The sequence below is a fragment of the Juglans microcarpa x Juglans regia genome, chromosome 1D (genome assembly GCF_004785595.1).
Source record: "Juglans microcarpa x Juglans regia isolate MS1-56 chromosome 1D, Jm3101_v1.0, whole genome shotgun sequence".
In the NCBI taxonomy this organism is placed as follows: Eukaryota; Viridiplantae; Streptophyta; class Magnoliopsida; order Fagales; family Juglandaceae; genus Juglans; species Juglans microcarpa x Juglans regia.
This window is the reverse complement of record NC_054594.1, coordinates 46,199,407-46,225,252: the sequence shown is the minus strand read 5'-3', so window position 1 is coordinate 46,225,252 and position 25,846 is coordinate 46,199,407. Positions and strand designations below refer to the sequence as shown.

Here is a 25,846-nt window from a genome sequence, read left to right as displayed (position 1 = left end):
TTAGGAGACGTTGGGTGGAATTTCCTAACAACAAAACACCCAACCTGTGTAAAAAAAAAAAAAGTAAAAAGAAGAAGAAAAATAAAGCACTACAGTTCACAATAAATTCTCTTGTTTTTTAATAAATCAAGAATCTCCTGACTGGTCAAATTCTCCACGTGATAACAACGCAACTAATATTAAAAAAATATTTATTGTGCGTAGGCCGCGCCTTATCACGCGGCTCCTTTATAAGTTGGCTTTTCCCTCTTTCCTTCATTCAATGCCCTCTTCAGTGTCCTTGCCTCGTCCAGTGCTCTCTTCATCCTTGGCTCTTCGCAATCTCTCCTTTAATTCTCCCTCTTCGATCACGTTTTGCCGGCACAGATCTCTCTCGATCAATAGGTCCGTTTCCCTTTTTTATAGCCCTCGTATTATGTCGATCATTTCGTTTTTGAGTTTTGAGGAGATTTTCGCTGACCCCAATTCTTGTTGATGAATGATCAGGGATTCGTAACGGTCCCAGATGTGAAATGCACGTTGGTTTGTGGTGGCTAGCCGTCCTTCCTCTTTTAAGGAGTCTTGCGCGATCGCCTCAGGTCTGTGCCTTCTGCTGTAGGACGAGTCTGCTCACTATTCAGCGTATGGATCTGAACTCACAGTATTCAGCGTATGGATCTGAACTCATTCTATGCCAATATGACCCTAGTGCCTTTTCTTGTAATCGCCATAAATCTCATCGTGGTGACTGGTTGTTTAGAAGATTTGTTTAAGTAATCGGGGAAGGCCTAATTTCAGGGGACTTGTCCTTGATTGGTTTGTTGTTTTGACCTTTGCCTTAACAGGTGTGCTTGCATGGCAGGTAGCTCGCGGGATCCTGTTTTTTTTGGTCTTGAATCTCCACTGTGCAGCTTTGGTTGGGTTTCTTTCCATTTTTCTCAAATCTTTTTTTTATACGCGTTGATCGTGCGCCCCCACACATGATACCCAATCAATCTTTGTGGCCATTTTTTTATTAAACAATAGTGTTTTTTATTGTTTCTCATATAATAATTCTGATGAAGTTTACGTAATTATAGAGTGTAGGAAAATCTAATGTCAGATGCTAGTCATACGACTCAATGGCTCTAGGATTGTTCTCCCAAAACTTTGTCCAATTAGAAGTTGCCAATACGATGGTACTCATGTTTGTTTGTTTCGATTTTTTATATTTGAGATCCAACATATTGCTGGTAGTGTCTTTATGTCGATGATCATAGTGTGTTGACATGGGTGGACACATTTGTCACTGATCGTCTCTGGAGCTCATTTTGTATGAACTTTTAGTTTAATGTTTCTATTCAGTTGACATGGTTGATGACAAGAACAAGAACTTATTGAACCAATCGTTTGTTTCTTACCGTGTCAATTTCAAATTCTTGATCATTAAGATTCATGTGCAATTGGCTTTGCCTATTTTTCAAAATGAAGCTTAAAACATTAGTTGATGTTCTATTCAGTGTTTTCTGAAGTGACGGGATTAAAATCACAAGTATGCCTGGGAAAAGCATAAAATGAAAATGATATTTTCACTAGCATTTTAGTTTATATAGATTATTTTATTGCACAATTTATTGTCATGACTTATCCTCTCTAATATATCTCCTTACCAAACATTCATGTATTTCATGTTTTTGCATGTTCACTTGTTTTTCTAATCTGAGTACTAATATTTGTTACTCAAAAGTAAATATCCCATTGGTTTTCAGTCATTTTGATTCAAACAATTTGGATCTTTATATTTGTTCTTATTTTGTTAGATAGAGTTAAAAAATCCAATGTTAGCTGAAGCTCATTATCAGGTGCTAATTGTGATTAATTATATTATAACTTTTACATGCATTTAGCTTCCATAGCATGTGTGTGCTGCTATGCTGTGATTTTTTTTTACAATTGTTTCGCACGTTTCAACTAGTTAGTTCATTTTATTGTCATGTTATTTCATTATCTTTTACCTTGGTTGTCTGGTAGAAGTAGGGCTGTACAGAAACCGACGCCACCAGCCGCCACCGTTGCGAACTGACCGGCCGCGTCAGGAACCGGCCGGAACCGATGGAGAACCGGTCGGCGTGTGGTGGTTTTTTGAAGAACCCGACGTTCAGCGGTTCGGTCTCGGTTTGAAGCTGGACCGGACCGCTGAACTGACCAATGTAATAAAATCTTTTTTTTTTTAATATACCCTTATCGAAACGATGCCGTTCCACTTAAGTTTAAGTGGAACGACGTCGTTTATGTTAATAAGGATTACAACAGATAATGGAAACGACGCCGTTTGGCATTAAACCAAACGACGTTGTTTTATTAAGGACGTAAAAAAAAAAAATAAGTCTGAAACGACGCCGTTCCATTTAAACTTAAGTGGAATGGCGTCGTTTCGAGATGAGTCGTCTTCTTCCCCAGCCCCTTCTTCTCCCGAATCCAATCTCTGCAACTCTCTCTCTCTCTCTCTCTCTCATTAATCTCTCAGTAGAACTGCCAGAGAACCGACGCCGACCGAGAACCGCCTCGATCGGTTTCCTCCTCCCCATTGACCGGTTACGGTCGGTGCCTCATTTGTTTTTTCAGACGTAGGTCGGCGTCGGTTTTGCCCAAAAACCGCGCCGACAACGTCGGTTTTCACCCCTAGGTAGAAGTTCTGGTATCACTCGTTTTTATTTTTTATTTTTATTTTAGTAAGGCTTGAACCGATTCCCCATCCCATTAGAATGTTCACTTCATGATTATTTTGTTGTTTTAATTTTATTTCGCGTTTCTTCTTGTTACTTGTTTATTTATTATAGATGTCTTTCAACTGTGAGTTCATTTTTAAGCACTTGTACTTTTGCTTGTAGTAAGCTGGACCCGCATAGCATTAGAAAGTTCGGTATTTGATTAGTTAATGCATAAGGATACTAAGCCGAGGACTTTGGGGTTGTAGATTTTTTATGTGTTGCGGCTTGAGCTCTTGTTATAAAGGTTTCTTCTTGTAATTGGCTTGGTTCCCATATTGCCTTTACTTTTTTTAAAGAGGATTCAATTTTTTGTAAACATATTATATGCATAAACATATATGTTTATGAAAATTTCATACCCGTGTACTTGGGCTAAGCCTTTTCTTATTAATATACTATAATTGCTTTCCTAAAAAAAAAAGAGATCATAGTTTGTTTTAGAAAACATTGAGTTACCGTTCGCCAACTTCATTGCATTGTTTTATTTTGCATCAAAGTTCTGCAATATATTAAATCTTTTTGGTCCTGTTTGTGAACATAAGAGACGCATGAGGTTTTATTACTTGTTTTCTGTAGTGATGATAATTAAATAAAAAGCATGCCACAAAAAACCCAAGAATGGAAATTGTGTTGTGGGTATTATTTGAATATATATATATATTTATTTTGCAATTAATTTTCATGCACCTTATTATCTCTGATATACCCTCTTATTAAAAATTTTCATATGTAGTGGTTTCTTCAGAGTTCATGTGTTTTTTTAAATCTATGTTTTATTAGTATTTGCTGCTCGAAGTTAATATGCAGTCTTTCTTCATGCCCATATTAGTTTAAACAAAAATGCTTATTATTTTTTCTCTTGTGGTAATTTTGATGAAGCTTGTCTCTTATTCACCGATCAGAAAAAGAAAGCTAACGAAGCTTGTGTAATTAGATAGCTTAAAAAATTATTATGCTAGATGTTACTCATATGACGCAATGGCTCTAGGATTGTTCTCGCCCAATGGTCCCAGTTAGAAGTCAGCCAAGAAGGTGCTACTCACATATCTATTACTATTACAATGGTTGTCTTGCTGAAATGATTGTAGAAATTTATGAAATCCATTTTTTAAAACTCCATGGAACTTCCATTTACAATTTGTGAGGCGGTTGAAATGCAATTAGTTTGTTATGATGTGGGATGCTAGAGGTTTTGATCACAAAATTGTGAGAATTGTGGAAAGTGGCTTCATTTAGCTTGTCAGGTAATTTTAATTTCCGTGTTGTCATCATCCATGGGTCCACGTTAGTTATGTTCACTGTATTTGTTGGTGGAGTTTTTACTTGAAAAATGCCATTAACAATTTTTGTCTCGCTCTATTCTCTGTTTATGAGGCAAAATCTTGTGAGAGCAATGCAAAAGTCGTCAAGGTAATTTTGTCTGCTTCTGGTATAGGATTTCTTCTATGTTGCACCTTAAGATACATTTAGTATTTTTTGTGAGATTTATCTTCGTGACTTATTCTCTCTAATATAATTTTTACATCTTATTATAACATCTTATTAAACTATTACGAGTGAAGTGGCTTTCTCAAGTTCTATATTCTTGATCCAACATGTTTCTTGGAGCGTCTGTGTGAGTCATAATAATGTGTCGACATAGACAGATGTGAGAGGGCGTTTAATATTTGGTTAGATGAGATGATTTGCGAGGTTTTACTTGTCCGTTCTTGCAACTGTGGGATCGTAATCTCAATATTCTCTAATTTTGACTCTATGCTCGAATATCACTTTTAATTTGTATGAGGAAGATTCTATTGTATTTTTAAAATGGGTTTGAAAAATGTTTCACTATGCGATTTGGTAAGGTAAGCATGACTTTTAGTTATAGACAATAGCCCTTTCTTTTACCCTATTTGTGTGGTCCCTCCCAAATCTCACAAATCCTCTCCTTTAATGGATGTTACAGTTACCTTCACCCAATATGTCCGTCAAAGTAAAAACATTTAGTGGCAAAAGAGAGGTATGTGACATATTTGAGGACATTATGGGAGATAAGAGGAGGGTACATCTCTGTTGCTATTACAATTGTTGTTTAGCTGAAATGACAGTGGAATTTTACGAAATCTATTTTTTTGAACTCTGTGGAACTTCAACTTACATTTTTCGAGGTGGTTGGCATGCAATTATTTTTTAAATATAACATCTCTTTCTTTTATATGAAATCTACTTATTCTCTCTAATATAACATCTTATAAAAATTTTACGTACGAAATGATTTTCTCTAGCTGCGCTTATTTTATATATCTATGTTTCAATATTTGTTACTGAATGTTAATATGCAGTCCATTCTCATGGCTATTTTACTTTAAATAATCATGCCTATTATTTTTTCTCTATCGTAATGCTGATGAAGAATGTGTGATTAGGTAGCATAAATAAAATATTACACCAGATGTTAGTCATGTGACCCAATGACTCTAGGATTGATGTTCACGCCCAGCTTTGTCCCAATTAGAAGTCGGCAAATAGGGTGGTATTTAATATTTGTTTGTTCCAATTCTCTTGTTCTATATTCTTGATCCAACAAGTTTCATGGAGCGTCTGTGGGGGTCATAATAATGTGTTGATATAGACAGATGTGAGAGGGCATTAGATATTTGGTTAGATGAGGTGATTTGCGAGGTTTTACTTGTCCGTTCTTGCAAGCGTGGGATCGTAATCTCAATATTCTCTAATTTTGACTCTGCTTGAATATCACTTTTAATTTTTATGGGGAAGACTCCGCTGTGTTTTTAAAATGTGTTTCAAAAAATGTTTCACTATGCTTTGCAGTAAGATAAGCATGACTTTTAGTTATAGAGAATAGTACTTTCTTTTACCCTATTTGTGTTGTCCCTACCAAATGTCACAAATCCTCTCCTTTAATGGATGTTACAGTTACCTTCACCCAATATGTCTGTTAAAGTAAAAACATTTAGTGGCAAAAGAGAGGTATGTGACAAATTTGAGGACATCATATGGGAGCTAAGAGGAGGGTACATCTCTGTTAATATTACAATTGTCGTCTTGCTGAAATGAAAGTGGAATCTTATGAAATCTATTTTTTTAAACTCCGTAGAACTTCCACTTACATTTTTCGAGGTGGTTGACATGCAATTATTTTTTAAATATAACATCTATTTCTTATATATGAAATCTACTTATTCTCTCTAATATAACATCTTATAAAAATTTTACGTATGAAATAGTTTTCTCATGCTTCGCTTATTTTACATATCTATGTTTCAATATTTGTTACTGAATGTTAATATGCAGTCCATCCTAATGGCTATTTTAGTTTAAATAATCATTCCTATTATGTCTTCTATATCGTAATTCTGATGAAGAATGTGTGATTAGGTAGCGTAAATAGAATATTATGCTTGATGTCAGTCATGTGACCCAATGGCTCTAGGATTGATGTTCACGCCCAGCTTTGTCCCAATTAGAAGTCGGCCAATAGGGTATTGGTACATAAGATTTGTTTGTTCCAATTCTCAAGTTCTATATTCTTGATCAAACAAGTTTCTTGGAGTGTTTGTGGGGATCATAATAATGTGTTGACATAGACAGATGTGAGAGGGCATTAGATATTTGGTTAGATAGTAATCTCAATATGCCCTAATTTTGACTCTATGTTTGAATATCACTTTTAATTTCTATGGGGAAGATTCCACTGTGTTTTTAGAATGGGTTTAAAAAAATGTTTCACTATGCAGTTTGGTAAGATAAGCATGATTATTAGTTATAGAGAATAGCTCTTTCTTTTACCCTATTTGTGTTGTCCCTACCAAATCTCACAAATCCTCTTCTTTAATGGATGTTACAGTAACCTTCACCCAATATGTCTGTTAAAGTAAAAACATTTAGTGGCAAAAGGGAGGTATGTGACAAATTTGGAGACATCATATGGGAGTTAAGAGGAGGGTACATCTCTGTTGCTATTACAATTGTGGTCTTGCTGAAATGAAAGTGGAATTTTATGGAATCTATTTTTTTGAACTCCGTGGAACTTCCATTTACATTTTGCGAGGTGGTTGATATGGATTTTTTTTTTTAATATAACATGTATTTCTTATATATGGAATCTATTTATTCTCTCTAATATAACATCGTATAAAAATTTTACATATGAAATGGTTTTCTCAAGCTGCGATTATTTTACATATCTTTGTTTCTATATTTCTTACTGAATTTTAATATGCTGTCCATCCTCATGGCTATTTTAGTTTAAATAATCATGCCTATTATTTTTTCTCTATCGTAATTCTAATGAAGAATGTGTGATTAGGTAGCGTAAATAAAATATTATTCTAGATGTCAGTCGTTTGACCCAATGGCTCTAGGATTGATGTTCACGCCAGCTTTGTCCCAATTAGAAGTAGGCAAATAGGGTGGTATTTAGTAGTTGTTTGTTCCAATTCTCTTGTTCTATATTCTTAATCCAACAAGTTTCTTGGAGTGTCTGTGTGGGTCATAATAATGTGTTGACATAGACAGATGTGAGAGGGCGTTAGATATTTGGTTGGATTAGATGATTTGCGAGGTTTTACTTGTCCGTTCTTGCAAGCGTGGGATCGTAATCTCAATATAGTGTTTTTGAAATGGGTTTCAAAAAATGTTTCTCTGTGTTGTGGTAAGATAAGCATGACTGATAGTTATAGAGAATAATGCTTTCTTTTTCCCTATTTGTGTTGTCCCTACCAAATCTCACAAGTCCTCTCCTTTAATGGATGTTACAGTTACCTTCGCCCAATATGTCCATTAAAGTAAAAACATTTAGTGACAAAAGAGAGGTATGTGACAAATTTGAGGACATCATTTGGGAGCTAAGAGGAGGGTACATCTATGTTGCTATTACAATTGTTGTCTTGCCACCAATGAAAGTGGAATCTTATGAAATCTATTTTCTTAAACTCTGTGGAACTTCCACTTACATTTTGCGAGGTGTTGACATGCAATTATTTTTTAAATATAACATCTATTTCTTATATATGAAATCTACTTATTCTCTCTAATATAATATCTTATAAAAATTATGTATGAAATGGTTTTCTCAAGTTTCGCTTGTTTTACATATCTATGTTTCAATATTTGTTACTGAATGTTAATATGCAATCCATCCTGATGGCTATTTTAGTTTAAATAATCATGCCTATTATGTCTTCTATATCGTAATTCAGATGAAGAATGTGTGATTAGGTAGCTTAAATAGAATATTATGCTTGATGTTAGTCATGTGACCCAATGGTTGTAAGATTGATGTTCACGCCTAGCTTTGTCCCAATTAGAAGTCGGCCAATAGGGTGGTATTTAATATTTGTTTGTTCCGATTCTCAAGTTCTATATTCTTGATCAAACAAGTTTCTTGGAGTGTCTGTGGGGGTCATAATAATGTGTTGACATAGGCAGATGTGAGAGGGCGTTCGATATTTGGTTAGATGTGATGATTTGCGAGGTTTTACTTGTCCGTTCTTGCAAGCGTGGGATCGTAATCTCAATATGCCCTAATTTTGACTCTATGCTTGAATATCACTTTTAATTTGTATGGGGAAGATTCCACTGTGTTTTTAAAATGGGTTTCAAAAAATGTTTCACTATGCAGTTTTGTAAGATAAGCATGACTATTAGTTATAGAGAATAGCGTTTTCTTTTCCCCAATTTGTGTCGTCCCTACCAAATCTCACAAATCCTCTCCATTAATGGATGTTATAGTAACCTTCACCCAATATGTCTGCTAAAGTAAAAACATTTAGTGGCAAAAGGGAGGTATGTGACAGACTTGGAGACATCATATGGTAGTTAAGAGGAGGGTACATCTCTGTTGCTATTACAATTGTGGCCTTGCTGAAATGAAAGTGGAATTTTATGGAATCTATTTTTTTGAACTCCGTGGAACTTCCACTTCATTTTGCGAGGTGGTTCACATGCAATTTTTTTTTTTAATATAACATCTGTTTCTTATATATGAAATCTACTTATTCTCTCTAATATAACATATAAAAGTTTTACGTACGAAATGGTTTTCTCTAGGTGTGCTTATTTTACTTACCTATTTTTCAATATTTGTTACTGAATGTTAATATGCAGTCCATCCTCATGGCTATTTTAGTTTAAATAATCACGCCTATTATTTTTTCTCTATCGTAATTCTGATGAAGAATGTGTGATTAGGTAGTGTAAATAAAATATTATGCTAGATGTCAGTCATTTGACCCAATGGCTCTAGGATTGATGTTCACGCCAGCTTTGTCTCTATTAGAAGTCAGCAAATAGGGTGGTATTTAATATTTGTTTATTCCAATTCTTTTGTTCTATATTCTTAATCCAACAAGTTTCTTGGAGTGTCTGTGGGGGTCATAATAATGTGTTGACATAGACATATGTGAGAGGGCGTTAGATATTTGGTTAGATGAGATGATTTGCGAGGTTTTACTTGTTCGTTCTTGCAAGTGTGGGATCGTAATCTCAACATTCTCTAATTTTGACTCTATGCTTGAATATTACTTTTAATTTTTATGGGGAAGACTCCACTGTGTTTTTAAAATGGGTTTCAAAAAATGTTTCACTATGTGTTTTGGTAAGATAAGCATGACTGATAGTTATAGAGAATAGTGCTGTCTTTTACCCTATTTGTGTCGTCCCTACCAAACCTGACAAATCTTCTCCTTTAATGGATGTTACAGTAACCTTCACCCAATATGTCCGTTAAAGTAAAAACATTTTGTGGCAAAACAGAGGTATGTGACAGATTTGGGGACATCATATGGGAGCTAAGAGGAGGTACATCTATGTTGCTATTACAATTATTGTCTTGCTGAAATGAAAGTGAGATTTTATGAAATCTATTTTTTCAAATTCCGTGGAACTTCCACCTACATATTGCGAGGTGGTTGACATGCGATTATTTTTTAAATATAACATCTATTTCTTAGTTATGAAATCTACTTATTCTCTCTAATATAACATTTTTGTAAAAATTTTATGTATGAAATGGTTTTCTCAAGCTTCGTTTATTTTACATATCTATGTTTAAATATTTGTTACTGACAGTTAGTAGGTAGTCCATCCTCATGGCTATTTTAGTTTAAATAATCATGCCTATTAATTTTTGCCTATTTTTTTTCTCTATCGTAATTCTGATGAAGAATGTGTGATTCGGTAGCGTAAATAAAGTATTATGCTAGATGTCAGTCATGTGACCCAATGGTTGAAAGATTGATGTTCACGCCCAGCTTTGTCCCAATTAGAAGTCGGCAAATAGGGTGGTATTTAATATTTGTTTGTTCCAATTCTCTTGTTCTATATTGTTGATCCAACAAGTTTCTTGGAGTGTCTGGGGGTGATAATAATGTGTTGAGATAGACAGATGTGAGAGGGCGTTAGATATTTGGTAGGTTTTACTTGCCCGTTCTTGCAAGCATGGGATAGTAATCACAATATTCTCTAATTTTAACTCTCTGCTTGAATATCGCTTTTAATTTTTATGGGGAAGATTCCACTGTGTTTTTAAAATGGGTTTCGAAAAGTGTTTCACTATGCGTTTTGGTAATATAAGCATGACTATTAGTTATAGAGAATAGCCCTTTCTTTTACCCTATTTCTGTGGTCCCTACCAAATCTCACAAATCCTCTCATTTAATGGATGTTACAATAACCTTCACCCAATATGTCCGTTAAAGTAAAAACATTTAGTGGCAAAAGAGAGATATGTGATAGATTTGGGGACATCATATGGGAGCTAAGAGGAGGGTACATCTCTGTTGCTATTACAATTGTTGCCTTGCTGAAATGACAGTGGAATTTTATGAAATCTATTTTTTTGAACTCCGTGGAACTTCCACGTACATTTTGCAAGGTGGTTGACACGCAATTATTTTTTTAACATAACATCTATTTCTTATTTATGAAATCTACTTATTCTCTCTACTTATTTTTCTTATCTATGTTTCAATATTTGTTACTGAAAGTTAATATGCAGTCCATCTTCATGCTATTTTAGTTTAAACAGTAATGCTTGTCATTTCTTAGATGTTGTAATTCTGATGAAGCTTGTGTAAGTAGATGGAAATTCTTTTGAAAATCAATTTCCAAGTTGACAGCTCTTAACAACCACATTGGTGGAGAGGACATGTTTGAGTTATATGTGTGCTGCTAGTAGCATAATTCCAGCATCTTTTTTTTTCCCAAAAGAAACTTAAAACATTACGTGAAGTTTTTTTGGGTGTTTTCTGAATTGACTCACAAGTATGCCTCGAAAAAACATAAAATGAAAATGATCTTTTTACTAGCATTTTAGTTTAGTATTTTATTGCACAATTTATTTTCATGAATTATCTTCTCTAATATATCTCCTTACTAGACATTCATGTATTTCATGGTTTTTGCATTTTCACTAGTTACTGAAAAGGTAATATCCCATTGGTTTTCAGTCATTTTGGTTTAAACAATTAGGCTTTTTATATTTGAATCTTATGTTCTTAGATAGAGTTGAAAAATGCAATGTTAGGTGAAGCTCATGGCTGCTTACCAGGTGCTAATTGTGATTATTGATGTTATTATTTCACCTATATTATAATTTTTACGTGCATTTAGCTCTCGTAGCATGTGTGCTGCTATTTTGTGATTTTTTCAAAATTGTATCGCACGTTTCAACTTGTTAGTTCATTTTGTTGTCATCTGATTTCATTATCTTTTTCCTTGGTTGTCTGCTAGATGTTCTGGTATCAGTTGCTTTGTCTATTTTAATATAGCTAGAACCAATTCCCCATCCCATTAGAAAGTTCACTCCATGATTATTTTTTTTATAAGTAATCAAAGTGTATTAATAAAAGAATAGGCAAAGCCATGTGTAGTACAAAGAATGCCCTAACTACGTAGGGACAATAGATACAAGGAAACACTCCACGATTATTTTGCCGTGTTAATTTTATTTAGCATTTCTTCTTGTTAGTTGTTTATTTATTATAGGTTTCTTTCAACCATGAGGTTATTTTTGAAGCTCTTATACTTTTGCTGCTTGTAAGCTGGACCCACAGTGCATTAAAAAGTTTAGTATTTGACCAGTTGATGCGTAACGACCTAAGCCGAGGACTTTGGGCTTGGATTTTTTATGTGTTGCAACTTGAGCTCTTGTTATAAAGGTTTGTTCTTGTAATTGGTTTGGTCCCCATATTGCCTTCACTTCAAGAGGATTCAATTTTTTGTAAACATATTACATGCATACATAGATACATACATACATACATATATATATATGCTTATTAAAATTTCATAGTTTATTTTAGAAAACATTGAGTTCAGAGTAACATCATTCACCGACTTCATTTTATTGTTTTATTTTACATTAAAGTTATATAATATATTTTTTCTTTATGGTCCTGTTTGCGAAGTTAAGCTATGCATGAGGTTTTCTTACGTGTTTTATGTAGTGATGATAATTAAATAAAAAAGCATGCCCCTGGAAATGGAAATGGAAATTGTGTTTTGGGTATCATCTAAGTATGTATTTATTTATTTTGCAACTAACTTTCAAACAACTTATTCTCTCTGATATACCCCTCTTATTAAACATTTACATTTTTAGTGGTTTCTTCAAAGTTCACTCTTTTTTTTTGAATCTCTGATTTAGTACTTGTTACTCGAAGTTAATATGCAGTCTTTCTTCATTCATGAGTTTATTTTTGAAGCTCTTGTACTTTTGCTTTTAATAAGTTGGACCGGTATCGCATTTGAAAGTTCAGTATTTGATCAGTTGATGCATTCCCATCTTGTCAATGCTCAGTATAGGATTCCATCGGATGGTTTAACATAACGACCCCGAGTCAAGGACTTTGGTTTTTGATTTTTTATGTGTTGCGACTTGTGCTCTTTTTATAAAGGTTTCTTCTTGTAACTGGCCTAGTTCCCATATTGAGGCTTGTGCTCTTGTTAGAGCTTTTGGCCGCAGAATTGTGAGAATTTTGGAAAGTGGCTTCATCTATTATGTAAGCTAATTTTAATCGCCGTGCTGTCATCATCCATGTGTCCTCTATTTATGTTCACAGTAATTGTTGGTTCAGTTTTTACTTGGCAAATGCCATGAACAATTGTTGTCCCGCTCTGTTGCATGTTTGTTTATGTTATGAACTCACTAGGTAGAATTCACTCTTGAAAACCGACTTACAAGAGAAATGTGCCTAGGAGCTTATAAACCACCAACCAATCTCATACTTAGTTGATGTGAGTTTGTAACAACTACGACAGTTCCGGAGCTAACACGGGCTTATTGTGCGCTAGGTCTTTTCTAGCCCCGGACGAACACTGCCATGCTGACATCACCCCCTGTGCTGCACGATTGCAACCATGTCAACATGGACTGCATACATGGGGTGACTCTGATACCATTTGTTACGAATCTACTAGGTAGAACTCACCATTGAAAATCGACTTACAAGGGAAGGGTACCCAGGAGCTTATAAACCATCAACCAATCCCAAACTTAATTGATGTGGGATTGTAACAGCTTATGAGGCTAAATGTTATGAGAGCAATGCGAAAGTCGTCGAGGTAATTATGTCTACTTCTGGTATAGAATTTCTTCTATGTTAAATCTTAAGATACATTTTGTATTTTTTGTGAGATTTATTTTCATGACTATTCTCTCTCATATAACATCTTAGGAAACTTTTTACGTGTGAAGTTGTTTTCTCAAGATTCCCATGTTTTTCTTATCAATGTTTTGATGTTTGTTAAAGTTAGCATGCAGTCCATCTTCATGGCCGTCTTAGTTTAAAAAATCATGCCTATTATTTATTCTGATGAAGCATCTGTGAATAGATAGCGTAAAAAAATATTATGCTAGATGTTAGTCACGTGACCTAATGGCTCTAGGATTGATGTTCACGCCCAGCTTTGCCCAATTAGAAGTCGGCAAATAGGGTGGTATTTAATATTTGTTTGTTCCAAATCTCAAGTTCTATATTCTTGATCCAACAAGTTTCTTGGAGTGTTTGTGTGGGTCATAATAATGTGTTGACATAACAGAGGGGTGAGGACGTTATCAGACAGATTTGAAGACATCGTATGGGAGTTAAGATGAGGGTATATCTCTATTGCTATTACAATTGTCACCTTGCTGAAATGACAGTGGAATTTTACCTCTGAGTAATGCTACGGATCAGCCCCTGTTCACGGTTGATCTGTAGCATACCTCACGTATCACGATTCAACCATTTTTTTTCCCTCTGGAAACCCGTTTCTCTCTTCTCACCAGTTTCCCCATCTCATTCTCGTTCCTCTCTTCTCACCCGTGTCCCCGTCGCAGCCTAGATCGGCCACCGCCGCCGATTCGGCCTCCCACCGCAGCCACTGACCACCACTATCGAGCCCGTCCTCCTCCCCTAGCCCGAGGCCTGTAGCCCAACCCCACGCACTCACGTCGCGGCTCACATTCCGCCACCTACAACTGCGTGTCGCTGCCCATGAGCACGCCGAACGTCCACTGCTGGACCATACACTCCTTCCCCAGCTCACACTGACCGTTTCTCTCTCCCTCACATGCCCTCTCTCCCTCACGGCCAAATCTGCACCGTCGGTTGCCATCTCGACAGTCGACGGCACCTCGGCAGTCGCCGCCACCTCTACAGTCGACGCTTTAGGATGAGTGAGGGGCGGGAGGCCTTGGACGACACGGGTGGTGAGGAGAAAGTAAAAATGAAATTTGAAATGAGAGGGAAGTGAGTTTTGTTGGGGGTGTTTTTGGTCATTTTACTATGGTGTGTTTTGGATGATCCCAAACAGTAGGCTGATGCCAATAATTTTCCTTTATGAAATTTATTTTTTTAAACTCCGTGGAATTTCCACTTACATTTTGCGAGGTGGTTGACATGCAATTATTTTTTTTTTAATAAAACATCCTTTTATTTTATTTTATTTTTATTTTATGAAACTAATTGTTCTCTCTAATATGACATGTTATGAAAATTTTACGTTTGACATGGTTTTCTAAAGGTTGGATTATTTTTCTTATCTATGTTTCAATATTTGTTATTCAAAGTTAATACTACGACAAGTTTTAAGGATTATATTTATGGTGTAACACATGTATAGATGTCTTAGGGTAGTTGACAACTAGTCGTGATTTGTTAAAAGTTATGTTACCTATAACAAAAAATCGTTAATAGTTCTGTCAATTCTATAGTATCGTGTCTTAATTTAATTTCAAAATATCATTTAAATATAAAATACTTTTTAATTTTACAATTTCAATATTTTTATTTAATCATTATTTAATTATTATTTAAACACAAAAATCAATATAATTTTTATAAACATAAAAAAAAAACAAAGCACGTATTTAGGAGACGTTTGGTGGAATTTCCTAACAACAAAACACCCAATGTGTGAAAAAAGAAAAAAGAAAGAAAGAAAAATAAAGCACTCATGGTTCACAATAAATTCTTTTGTCTTTTAATAAATCAAAGAAACTCTTGATTGGTCAAACTTTCCACGTGATAACAACGCAACTAATATTAAAAAAATATTTATTGTGTGTAGGCCGCGCCTAATCATGCGGCTTCTTTATAAAGTTAGCTTTTCCCTCTATCCTTTATTCAATGCCCTTTCAGTGTCCTTGCCTCGTCCAGTGTTCTCTTCATCCTTGGCTCTTCGCAATCTCTCCTTTAAATCTCCCTCTTTGATCACTTTTTGCCGGCACAGATCTCTCTCGATCAATAGGTCCGTTTCCCTTTTTTATAGCCCTCGTATTATGTCGATCGTTTTGTTTTTGAGTTTTGAGGATATTTTCGCTGACCCCAATTCTTGTTGATGAATGATCAGGGATTCGTAACGGTCCCAGATGTGAAATGCACGTTGGTTTGTGGTGGCTAGCCGTCCTTCCTCTTTTAAGGAGTCTTGCGCAATCGGCTCAGGTCTGTACCTTCTGCTGGAGGACGAGTCTGTTCCCTATTCAGCGTATGGATCTGAACTCATTCTATGCTAATATGACCCTAGTGCCTTTTCTTGTAATTGCCATAAATCTCATTGTGGCTGTTTTGAAGATTTGTTTAAGTAATCGGGGAAGGCCTAATTTCAGGGGACTTGTCCTTGATTGGTTTGTTGTTTTAACGTTTGCCTTAACAGGTGTGCTTGCATGGCAGGTCGCTCGCGGGATCCCTTTTATTTTGTCTTGAATCTCCATTGTGCAGCATTGGTTGGGTTTCTTTCCATTTTTCTCTATCCTTTTATATTCGCGTTGATCGTGCGCCCCCACACATGATATGCAATCAATCTTTGTGGCCATTTTTTATTAAACAATAGTGTTTTTTATTGTTTCTCATATAATAATTCTGATGAAGTTTACGTAACTATAGGGTGTAGGAAAATCTAACGTCTGATGTTAGTCATACGACTCAATGGCTCTAGGAATGTTCTCCCAAAACTTTGTCCCAAATAGAAGTTGCCAATACAGTGGTATTCATGTTTGTTTGTTTCGATTTCTCATGTTTTATATTTGTGTGTGGAAGATTGTACTGAGCGTTTAAAATGGTTTTCACAAAAAGTGCACCATCAATTTTGGTAAGATAGGTGTTGGTAGAATTACAAAGAATAGCCTTTTCTTTTACCCTATAGCTGTGTGGACACATTTGTCACTGATTGTCTCCAGAGCTCATTTTGTATGAGCTTTTAGTTTAATGTTTCTATTCAGTTGACATGGTTGATGACAAGAACTTATTGACTCCATCGTTTGTTTCTTACCGTGTCAATTTCAAATTCTTGGTCATTAAGATTCATGTGCAACTGTGTACTTGGCTTCGCCTAATTTTAGTAAAATTATTATATACTGATTAAAAAAAAAGATTCATGTGCAATACAAAATAATATTTATGAATAGATATTATCTCTCCCTTTCTCCTTTCAAACAAATTGAAAGGATTGAAGTTTTGCTATTTGGAATTGTCTTAGGTCTAATTCCTATTGCTTTGGCTGGATTATTTGGAACAACATATTTACAATATAGAAGATGAAGTTACCATAAACTTCATAAAATTTTTCGATTAAAATTAAATGAAATTATGTGGCAAGTGAGAGGCCTGTGGCAAATGCGACGATAGCGAAGTGGCGTAAGTATGAAGGTGTGGGTAATTCATATCACTTCTCATAATTGGGTATCGCATAGGATCTCCTTCATAATGTCCTAATGCATAAACTTTTGAGGCTTGAAGCAAGAATTGTAATCTCTTGACATCGACATTGGAGGAGAGGACATTTTTGAGTTAAATATGTGCTGCTAGTGGTCTTGCTGAAATGAAAGGGAATTTTATGGAATCTATTTTTTTGAACACCGTGGAACTTCCAATTTTGCGAGGTGGTTGACATGCAATTATTTTTTTTAATATAACATCTATTTCTTATATATGAAATCTACTTATTCTCTCTAATATAACATCTTATAAAAGTTTTACGTATGAAATGGTTTTCTCAAGCTACGCTTATTTTACATATCTATGCCTCTATGTTTCTTACTGAATGTTAATATACAGTCCATTCTCATGGCTATTTTAGTTTAAATAATCATGCCTATTATTTTTTCTCTAACGTAATTCTAATGAAGAATGTGTGTTTAGGTAATATAAATAAAATATTATGTTTGATGTCAGTCATGTGACCCAATGGCTCTAGGATTGATGTTCACGCCCAGCTTTGTCCCACTTAGAAGTCGGCAAATAAGGTGGTATTTGATATTTGTTTGTTCCAATTCTCTTGTTCTATATTCTTGATCCAACAAGTTTTTTGGAGTGTCTGTGGGGGACATAATAATGTGTTGACATAAACTGATGTGAGAGGGCGTTAGATATTTGGTTAGATGAGATGATTTGCGAGGTTTTACTTGTCCGTTCTTGCACGCGTGGGATTGTAATCTCAATATTCTCTAATTTTGACACTATGCTTGAATATTACTTTTAATTATTATTTAAATACAAAAATCAATATAATTTTTATAAACTAAAAAAAAAAAACACAAAGCACGTATTTAGGAGACGTTGAGTGGAATTTCTTAACAACAAAACACCCAACGTGTGAAAAAAAAAGTAAAAAGAAGAAGAAAAATAAAGAAACTCCTGATTGGTCAAACTTTCCACGAGATAATGACGCAACTAATATAAAAAAAATATTTATTGAGCGTAGGCCGCGCCTAATCACGCGGCTTCTTTATAAGTTAGCTTTTCCCTCTTTCCTGTATTCAATGCCCTGTTCAGTGACCTTGCCTCGTCCAGTGTTCTCTTCATCCTTGGCTCTTCGCAATCTCTCCTTTAAATCTCCCTCTTCGATCACGTTTTGCCGGCACAGATCTCTCTCGATCAATAGGTCCGTTTCCCTTTTTTATAGCCCTCGTATTATGTCGATCATTTCGTTTTTGAGTTTTGAGGAGATTTTCGCTGACCCCAATTCTTGTGGATGAATTATCAGGGATTTGTAACGGTCCCAGATGTGGCATGCACGTTGGTTTGTGGTGGCTAGCCGTACTTCCTCTTTTAAGGAGTCTTGCGCGATCGGCTCAGGTCTGTGCCTTCTGCTGGAGGACGAGTCTGTTCTCTATTCAGCGTATGGATCTGAACTCATTCTATGCTAATATGACCCTAGTGCCTTTTCTTGTAATCGCCATAAATCTCATCGTGGTGACTGGTTGTTTAGAAGATTTGTTTAAGTAATCGGGGAAGGCCTAATTTCAGGGGACTTGTCCTTGATTGGTTTGCTGTTTTGACCTTTGCCTTAACAGGTGTGCTTGCATGGCAGGTAGCTCGCGGGATCCTTTTTTTTTTTTCGGTCTTGAATCTCCATTGTGCAGCTTTGGTTGGGTTTCTTTCCATTTTTCTCTATCTTTTTTTTTACGCGTTGATCGTGCGCCCCCACACATGATACCCAATCAATCTTTGTGGCCATTTTTTATTAAACAATAGTGTAGGAATGGCTCTAATGTCTGATGAAGTTTACGTAATTATAGAGTGTAGGAAAATCTAATGTCAGATGTTAGTCATACGACTCAATGGCTCTAGGATTGTTCTCCCAAAACTTTGTCCAATTACAAGTTGCCAATACGGTGGTACTCATGTTTGTTTGTTTCGATTTCTCATGTTTTATATTTGAGATCCAACATACTGCTGGTAGTGTCTTTATGTTGATGATCATAGTGTGTTGACATGGATGGGTATGAAAAGACTTATTTTCCATGTTCTGCCAAAATTTATTTGCCTATCACTTCTAATTTGTGTGTGGAAGATTGTACTGAGCGTTTAAAATGGTTTTCACAAAAAGTGCACCATCAATTTTGGTAAGATAGGTGTGGGTAGAATTACAAAGATTAGTCATTTCTTTTACCCTATAGCTGTGTGGACATATTTGTCACTGATTGTCTCCAGAGCTCGTTTTTTATGAGCTTTTAGTTTAATGTTTCTATTCAGTTGACATGGTTGATGACAAGAACTTATTGAATCCATCGTTTGTTTCTTACCGTGTCAATTTCAAATTCTTGGACATTAAGGTTCATGTGCAACTGTGTACTTGGCTTTGCCGATTTTTAGTAAAATTATTATTTACGGATTAAAAAAGAAGATTCATGTGCAATACAAAATAATATTTATGAATAGATATTATCTCTCCCTTTCTCCTTTCAAACAAATTGAAAGGATTGAAGTTTTGCTATTTGGAATTGTCTTAGGTCTAATTCCTATTGCTTTGGCTGGATTATTTGCAACAACATATTTACAATATAGAAGATGAAGTTACCGTAAACTTCATAAAATTTTTCGATTAAAATTAAACGAAATTATGTGGCAAGTGAGAAGCCTGTGGCAAATGTGACAAGAGCGAAGTGGCTTAAGTATGAAGGTGTGGGTAATTCATATCGCTTATCATAATTGGGTATCGCATAGGATCTCCTTCATAATGTCCTAGTGCATAAACTTTTGTGGCCTGAAGCGAGAATTGTAACCTCTTAACATCGACATTGGAGGAGAGGACATTTTTGAGTTAAATATGTGCTGCTTGTGGCATAATTCCAGCTTCTTCTTCTTCTTCTTTTTTTCAAAAAGAAGTTGAAAACATTAGTTGATGTTCTATTTGGTGTTTTCTGAAGTGACGGGATTAAAATCACAGGTATGCCTGGGAAAAGCATAAAATGAAAATGATATTTTCACTAGCATTTTAGTTTATGTAGACTATTTGATTGCACAATTTATTGTCATGACTTATCCTCTCTAATATATCTCCTTACCGAACATTGATGTATTTCATGGTTTTTGCATGTTCACTTGTTTTTCTAATATGAGTACTAATATTTGTTACTCAAAAGTAAATATCCCATTGGTTTTCAGTCATTTTGATTCAAACAATTAGGATCTTTATATTTGATCTTATTTCATTAGATAGAGTTGAAAAATCCAATGTTAGCTGAAGCTCATTATCAGGTGCTAATTGTGATTAATTATATTATAACTTTTACATGCATTTAGCTTCCGTAGCTTGTGTGTGCTGCTATGCTGTGATTTTTTTTTACAATTGTTTCGCACGTTTCAACTAGTAAGTTCATTTTAATGTCATGTTATTTCGTTATCTTTTTCCTTGGTTGTCTGCTAGAAGTTCTGGTGTCACTCGTTTTTATATTTTATTTTTATTTTAGTAAGGCTGGAACCGATTCCCCATCCCATTAGAAAGTTCACTCCATGATTATTTTGTTGTTTTATTTTTATTTCGCGTTTCTTCTTGTTAGTTGTTTATTTATTATAGATGTCTTTCATCCGTGAGTTCTTTTTTGAAGCTCTTGTACTTTTGCTTGTAGTAAGCTGGACCCGCATCGCATTAGAAAGTTCGGTATTTGATTAGTTAATGCATAAGGATACTAAGCCGAGGACTTTGGGGTCGGATTTTTTATGTGTTGCGACTTGAGCTCTTGTTATAAAGGTTTCTTCTTGTAATTGGCCTGGTTCCCATATTGCCTTTACTTTGTTTAAAGAGGATTCAATTTTTTGTAAACATATTATATGCATAAACATATATGTTTATGAAGATGTCATACCCGTGTACTTGGGTTAAGCCTTTTCTTATTAATATACCATAATCGTTTTCCTACAAAAAAAAAAAAAAGATCATAGTTTGTTTTAGAAAACATTGAGTTACCGTTCACCAACTTCATTGCATTGTTTTATTTTGCATCAAAGTTCTGCAATATATTAATTCTTTTTGGTCCTGTTTGTGAAGTTAAGAGACGCATGAGGTTTTATTACTTGTTTTCTGTAGTGATGATAATTAAATCAAAAGCATGCCACAGAAAACCCAAAAATGGAAATTGTGTTGTGGGTATTATTTGAGTATATATATATTTATTTATTTTGCAATTAATTTTCATACAACTTATTATCTCTGATATACCCTCTCCTTAAACATTTACATATGTAGTGGTTTCTTCAAAGTTCATGTGTTTTTTTAAATCTATGTTTTATTAGTATTTGCTGCTCGAAGTTAATATGCAGTCTTTCTTCATGCCCATTTTAGTTTAAACAAAAATGCTTATTATTTTTTCTCTTGTGGTAATTTTGATGAAGCTCGTCTCTTATTCACCGATCAGAAAAAGAAAGCTGACGAAGCTTGTGTAAGTAGATAGCGTAAAAATTTATTATGCTAGATGTTACTCATATGACGCAATGGCTCTAGGATTGTTCTCGCCCAATGGTCCCAGTTAGAAGTTAGCCAATAAGGTGCTACTCACATCTCTATTACCATTACAATGGTTGTCTTGCTGAAATGACAGTGGAAATTTATGAAATCCATTTTATAAAACTCCATGAAACTTCCATGTACAATTTGCGAGGCGGTTGAAATGCAATTAGTTTGTTATGATGTGGGATGCTAGAGGTTTTGATCACAAAATTTTGAGAATTGTGGAAAGTGGCTTCATCTAGCTTGTCAACTAATTTTAATTTCCGTGTTGTCATCATCCATGGGTCCATGTTAGTTATGTTCTCTGTATTTGTTGGTGGAGTTTTTACTTGAAAAATGCCATTAACAATTATTGTCCCTCTCTATTCTCGGTTTATGAGGCAAAATAGTGTGAGAGCAATGCAGAAGTCGTCGAGGTAATTATGTCTACTTCTGGTATAGGATTTCTTCTATGTTGCATCTTAAGATGCTTTTAGTATTTTTTGTGAGATTTATCTTCATGACTTATTATCTCTAATATAATTTTTACACCTTATTATAACATCTTATTAAACTTTTACGTGTGAAATGGCTTTCTCAAGTTCTATATTCTTGATCCAACATGTTTCTAGGAGCGCCTGTGTGAGTCATAATAATGTGTCAACATAGACAGATGTGAGAGGGCGTTTGATATTTGGTTAGATGAGATGATTTGAGAGGTTTTACTTGTTCGTTCTTGCAACTGTGAGATCGTAATCTTAATATTCTCTAATTTTGACTCTATGCTCGAATATCACTTTTAATTTGTATGAGGAAGATTCTATTGTGTTTTTAAAATGGAAGACGAAAGCTCCTTCAAAAGCAGCTTTCTTTGTCTAGGCAGCTTCTTTGGACAAGATTATCACTACAGATAATTTGAGGAAACGTCGGGTGGTTGCCCTAGATTAGTGTTGTATGTGTAAAAGAATGGGGAGTCAGTTGATCATCTTAAGAGTCGGATTGTTTTGGGTTATGCCTTGTAGATTGGTGGACTTTCTCGCAAGTTGGAGAGGCCTTCACGGAGATTCTCAAGTAGCGGCAATTTGGAGATTGGTACCAATATGCATGTGTTGATGTATTTGGAGTGAGAGAAATGCTAGATGTTTTGATGATCATGAGAGAACTTTGGTTGAGCTTAAAGCTTGCTTTTTTAAGTCATTGTTCTTTTGGGTGGGGGCTATAGTTTGTAACGGTTCTCGTGTGCATGATCTTCTTCTTTCTATTGTAACCTCTAGCTAGTCATTTTTTTCATATATACTTCATGTATAAGTGGGCCTTGCCTGTTTCTATGAATACAATATATTTGATTACCTATAAAAAAAAAAAAAAAAATATATATATATATATATATATATGCAGTCCATCCTCATGTCTATTTTAGTTTAAATAATCATATGCCTATTATGTCTTCTATTTCGTAATTCTGATGAAGAATGTGTGATTAGGTTGTGTAAATAGAATATTATGCTTGATGTCAGTCATGTGATCCAATGGCTATAGGATTGATTTTCACATAGCTTTGTCCCATTGTATCGCATGTTTCAACAAGTTAGTTGATTTTATTGTCTTCTAATTTGTTTTCTCTTAGCCTGGTTGTCTGCTAGAAGTTCTAGTATCACTTGTTTTTTTTTTCCCTTATTTTAGTAAAGCTGGAACCAATTCGCCATCCCATTAGAAAGTTCACTACATGATTATTTTGTTTTAATTTTATATCGTGTTTTTTCTTGTTGTTTATTTATAATAGATGTCTTTCATCCATGAGTTCATTTTTGAAGCTCTTGTACTTTTGCTTGTAGTAAGCTGGACCTGCATCTCATTAGAAAGTTCAGTATTTGATTAGTTGATGCATAACGATACTATGCCGAGGACTTTGTGTTCGGATTTTTTATGTGTTGCGACTTGAGCTCTTTTTATAAAGGTTTCTTCTTGTAATTGGCCTGGTTCCCATATTGCCTTTACTTTTGTTAAAGAGGATTCAATTTTTTGTAACCATATTATATGCATACATATATTTGTTTATTAAAATTTCATATCCGTGGAACTTCCACTTACATTTTGCGAGGTGGTTGACATGTAATTATTTTTTAAATTTAACATATATTTTTTATATACGAAATCTACTTATTCTCTCTAATATAATATCTTATAAAAATTTTACGTATGAAATGGTTTTCTCAAGCTTCGCTTATTTCACATATCTATGTTTCAATATTTGGTATTGAATGTTAATATGCAGTCCATCCTCATGGATATTTTAGTTTAAATAATCATGCCTATTTTGTCTTTTATAACGTAATTCTGACGAAGAATGTGTGATTAGGTAGCATAAATAGAATATTATGCTTGATGCCAGTCATGTGACCCAATGGCTCTAGGATTGATGTTCACGCCCAGCTTTGTCCCAATTAGAAGTAGGCCAATTGGGTATTGGTACATGAGATTTGTTTGTTCCGATTCTCAAGTTCTATATTCTTGATCAAACAAGTTTCTTGGAGTGTCTGTGGGGGTCATAATAATCTATTGACATAGACAGATGTGAGAGGGCGTTAGATATTTGGTTAGGTGAGATGATTTGCGAGGTTTTACTTGTCCGTTCTTGCAAGCGTGGGATCGTAATCTCAATATGCCCTAATTTTGACTCTATGCTTGAATATCACTTTTAATTTGTTTGGTGAAGATTCCACTGTGTTTTTAAAATGCGTTTAAAATAATGTTTCGCTATGCAGTTTGGTAAGATAAGCATGACTATTAGTTATAGAGAATAGCGCATTCTTTTACCCTATTTGTGTCATCCCTACCAAATCTGACAATTCCTCTCCTTTAATGGATGTTACAGTAACTTTCACCCAATATGTCCGTTAAAGTAAAAACATTTGGTGGCAAAAGGGAGGTATGTGACAGATTTGGAGACATCATATGGGAGTTAAGAGGAGGGTTCATCTCTGTTTTTATTACAATTGTGGTCTTGCTGAAATGAAAGTGAAATTTTATGTATTCTATTTTTTTAAACTCTATGGAACTTCCACTTACATTTTGCAAGGTGATTGACATGCAATTATTTTTTTAATATAACATCTATTTCTTATATATGAAATCTACTTATTCTCTCTAATATAACATGTTATAAAAATTTTACGGATGAAATGGTTTTCTCAAGCTGCGCTTATTTTATATTTCTATGTTTCAATATTTGTTATTGAATGTTAATATGCAGTCTATCCTCATGGCTATGTTAATTTAAATAATCAAGCCTATTATTTTTTCTCTATCGTAATTCTGATGAAGAATGTGAGTAGGTAGCGTAAATAAAAATTTTACTTGTCCGTTCTTGCAAGCGTGGGATCGTAATCTCAATATTCTCTAATTTTGACTCAACACTTGAATATCACTTTTAATTTTTATGGGGAAGACTTCAAATGTGTTTTTAAAATGGGTTTCAAAAAATGTTTCACTATGCGTTATGGTAAGATAAGCATGGGTGATAGTTATAGAGAATAGCACTTTCTTTTACCCTGTTTGTGTTGTCCCTACCAAATCTCTCAAATCCTCTCCTTTAATGGATGTTACAGTAACCTTCACTCTATATGTCCGTTAAAGTAAGAATATTTATTGGCAAAAGAGAGGTATGTGACAAATTTGATGACATCATATGGGAGCTAAGAGGAGGGTGCATCTCTGTTACTATTATAATTGTTGTCTTGTTGAAATGAAAGTGGAATTTTAAGAAATCTATTTTTTAAAACTCTATGGAACTTCCACTTGCATTTTGCGAGGTGGTTGACATGCAATTATTTTTTAAATATAACATCTATTTCTTATATATGAAATCTACTTATTCTCTCTAATATAACATCATATAAAAATTTTACGTATGTAATGGTTTTCCCAAGCTTCGCTTATTTTACATATCTATGTTTCAATATTTGATACTGAATATTAATATGTTGTCCATCATCATGGATATTTTAGTTTAAATAATCATGCCTATTATGTCTTTTATATCGTAATTCTGATGAAGAATGTGTGATTAGGTAGCCTAAAGAGAATATTATGCTTGATATCAGTCATGTGACCCAATGGCTCTAAAATTGATGTTCACGCCCAGTTTTATCCTAATTAGAAGTCGACCAATATGGTACTGGTACATAAGATTTGTTTGTTCCGATTCTCAAGTTCTATATTTTTTTATCAAACAAGTTTTTTGGAGTGTCTGCTGGGGTCATAATAATGTGTTGACATAGACAGATGTGAGATGGCGTTAGATATTTGGTTAGGTGAGATGATTTGCGCGGTTTTACTTGTCCGTTTTGCAAGTGTGGGATTGTAATCTCAATATGCCTTAATTTTGACTCTATGCTTGAATATCACTTTTAATTTGTATG

The 25,846-nt window shown here is 34.6% G+C and overlaps 1 long non-coding RNA gene across 5 annotated transcripts; it reads left to right on the top strand.

Moving 5' to 3' along the window:
- Nucleotides 1-235: 235 nt before the first annotated feature.
- LOC121263750 lies at nt 236-23,491 on the top strand. Of its 5 annotated transcripts, none has more exons than XR_005940337.1 (3): nt 236-384; nt 487-621; nt 23,261-23,491. It is a non-coding gene; the product is annotated as an uncharacterized LOC121263750 (long non-coding RNA). The 5 variants fall into 5 exon arrangements; XR_005940338.1 differs by lacking the exon at nt 23,261-23,491 and adding an exon at nt 3,609-3,641; XR_005940333.1 differs by lacking the exon at nt 23,261-23,491 and adding an exon at nt 2,850-2,916.
- Nucleotides 23,492-25,846: the final 2,355 nt, after the last annotated feature.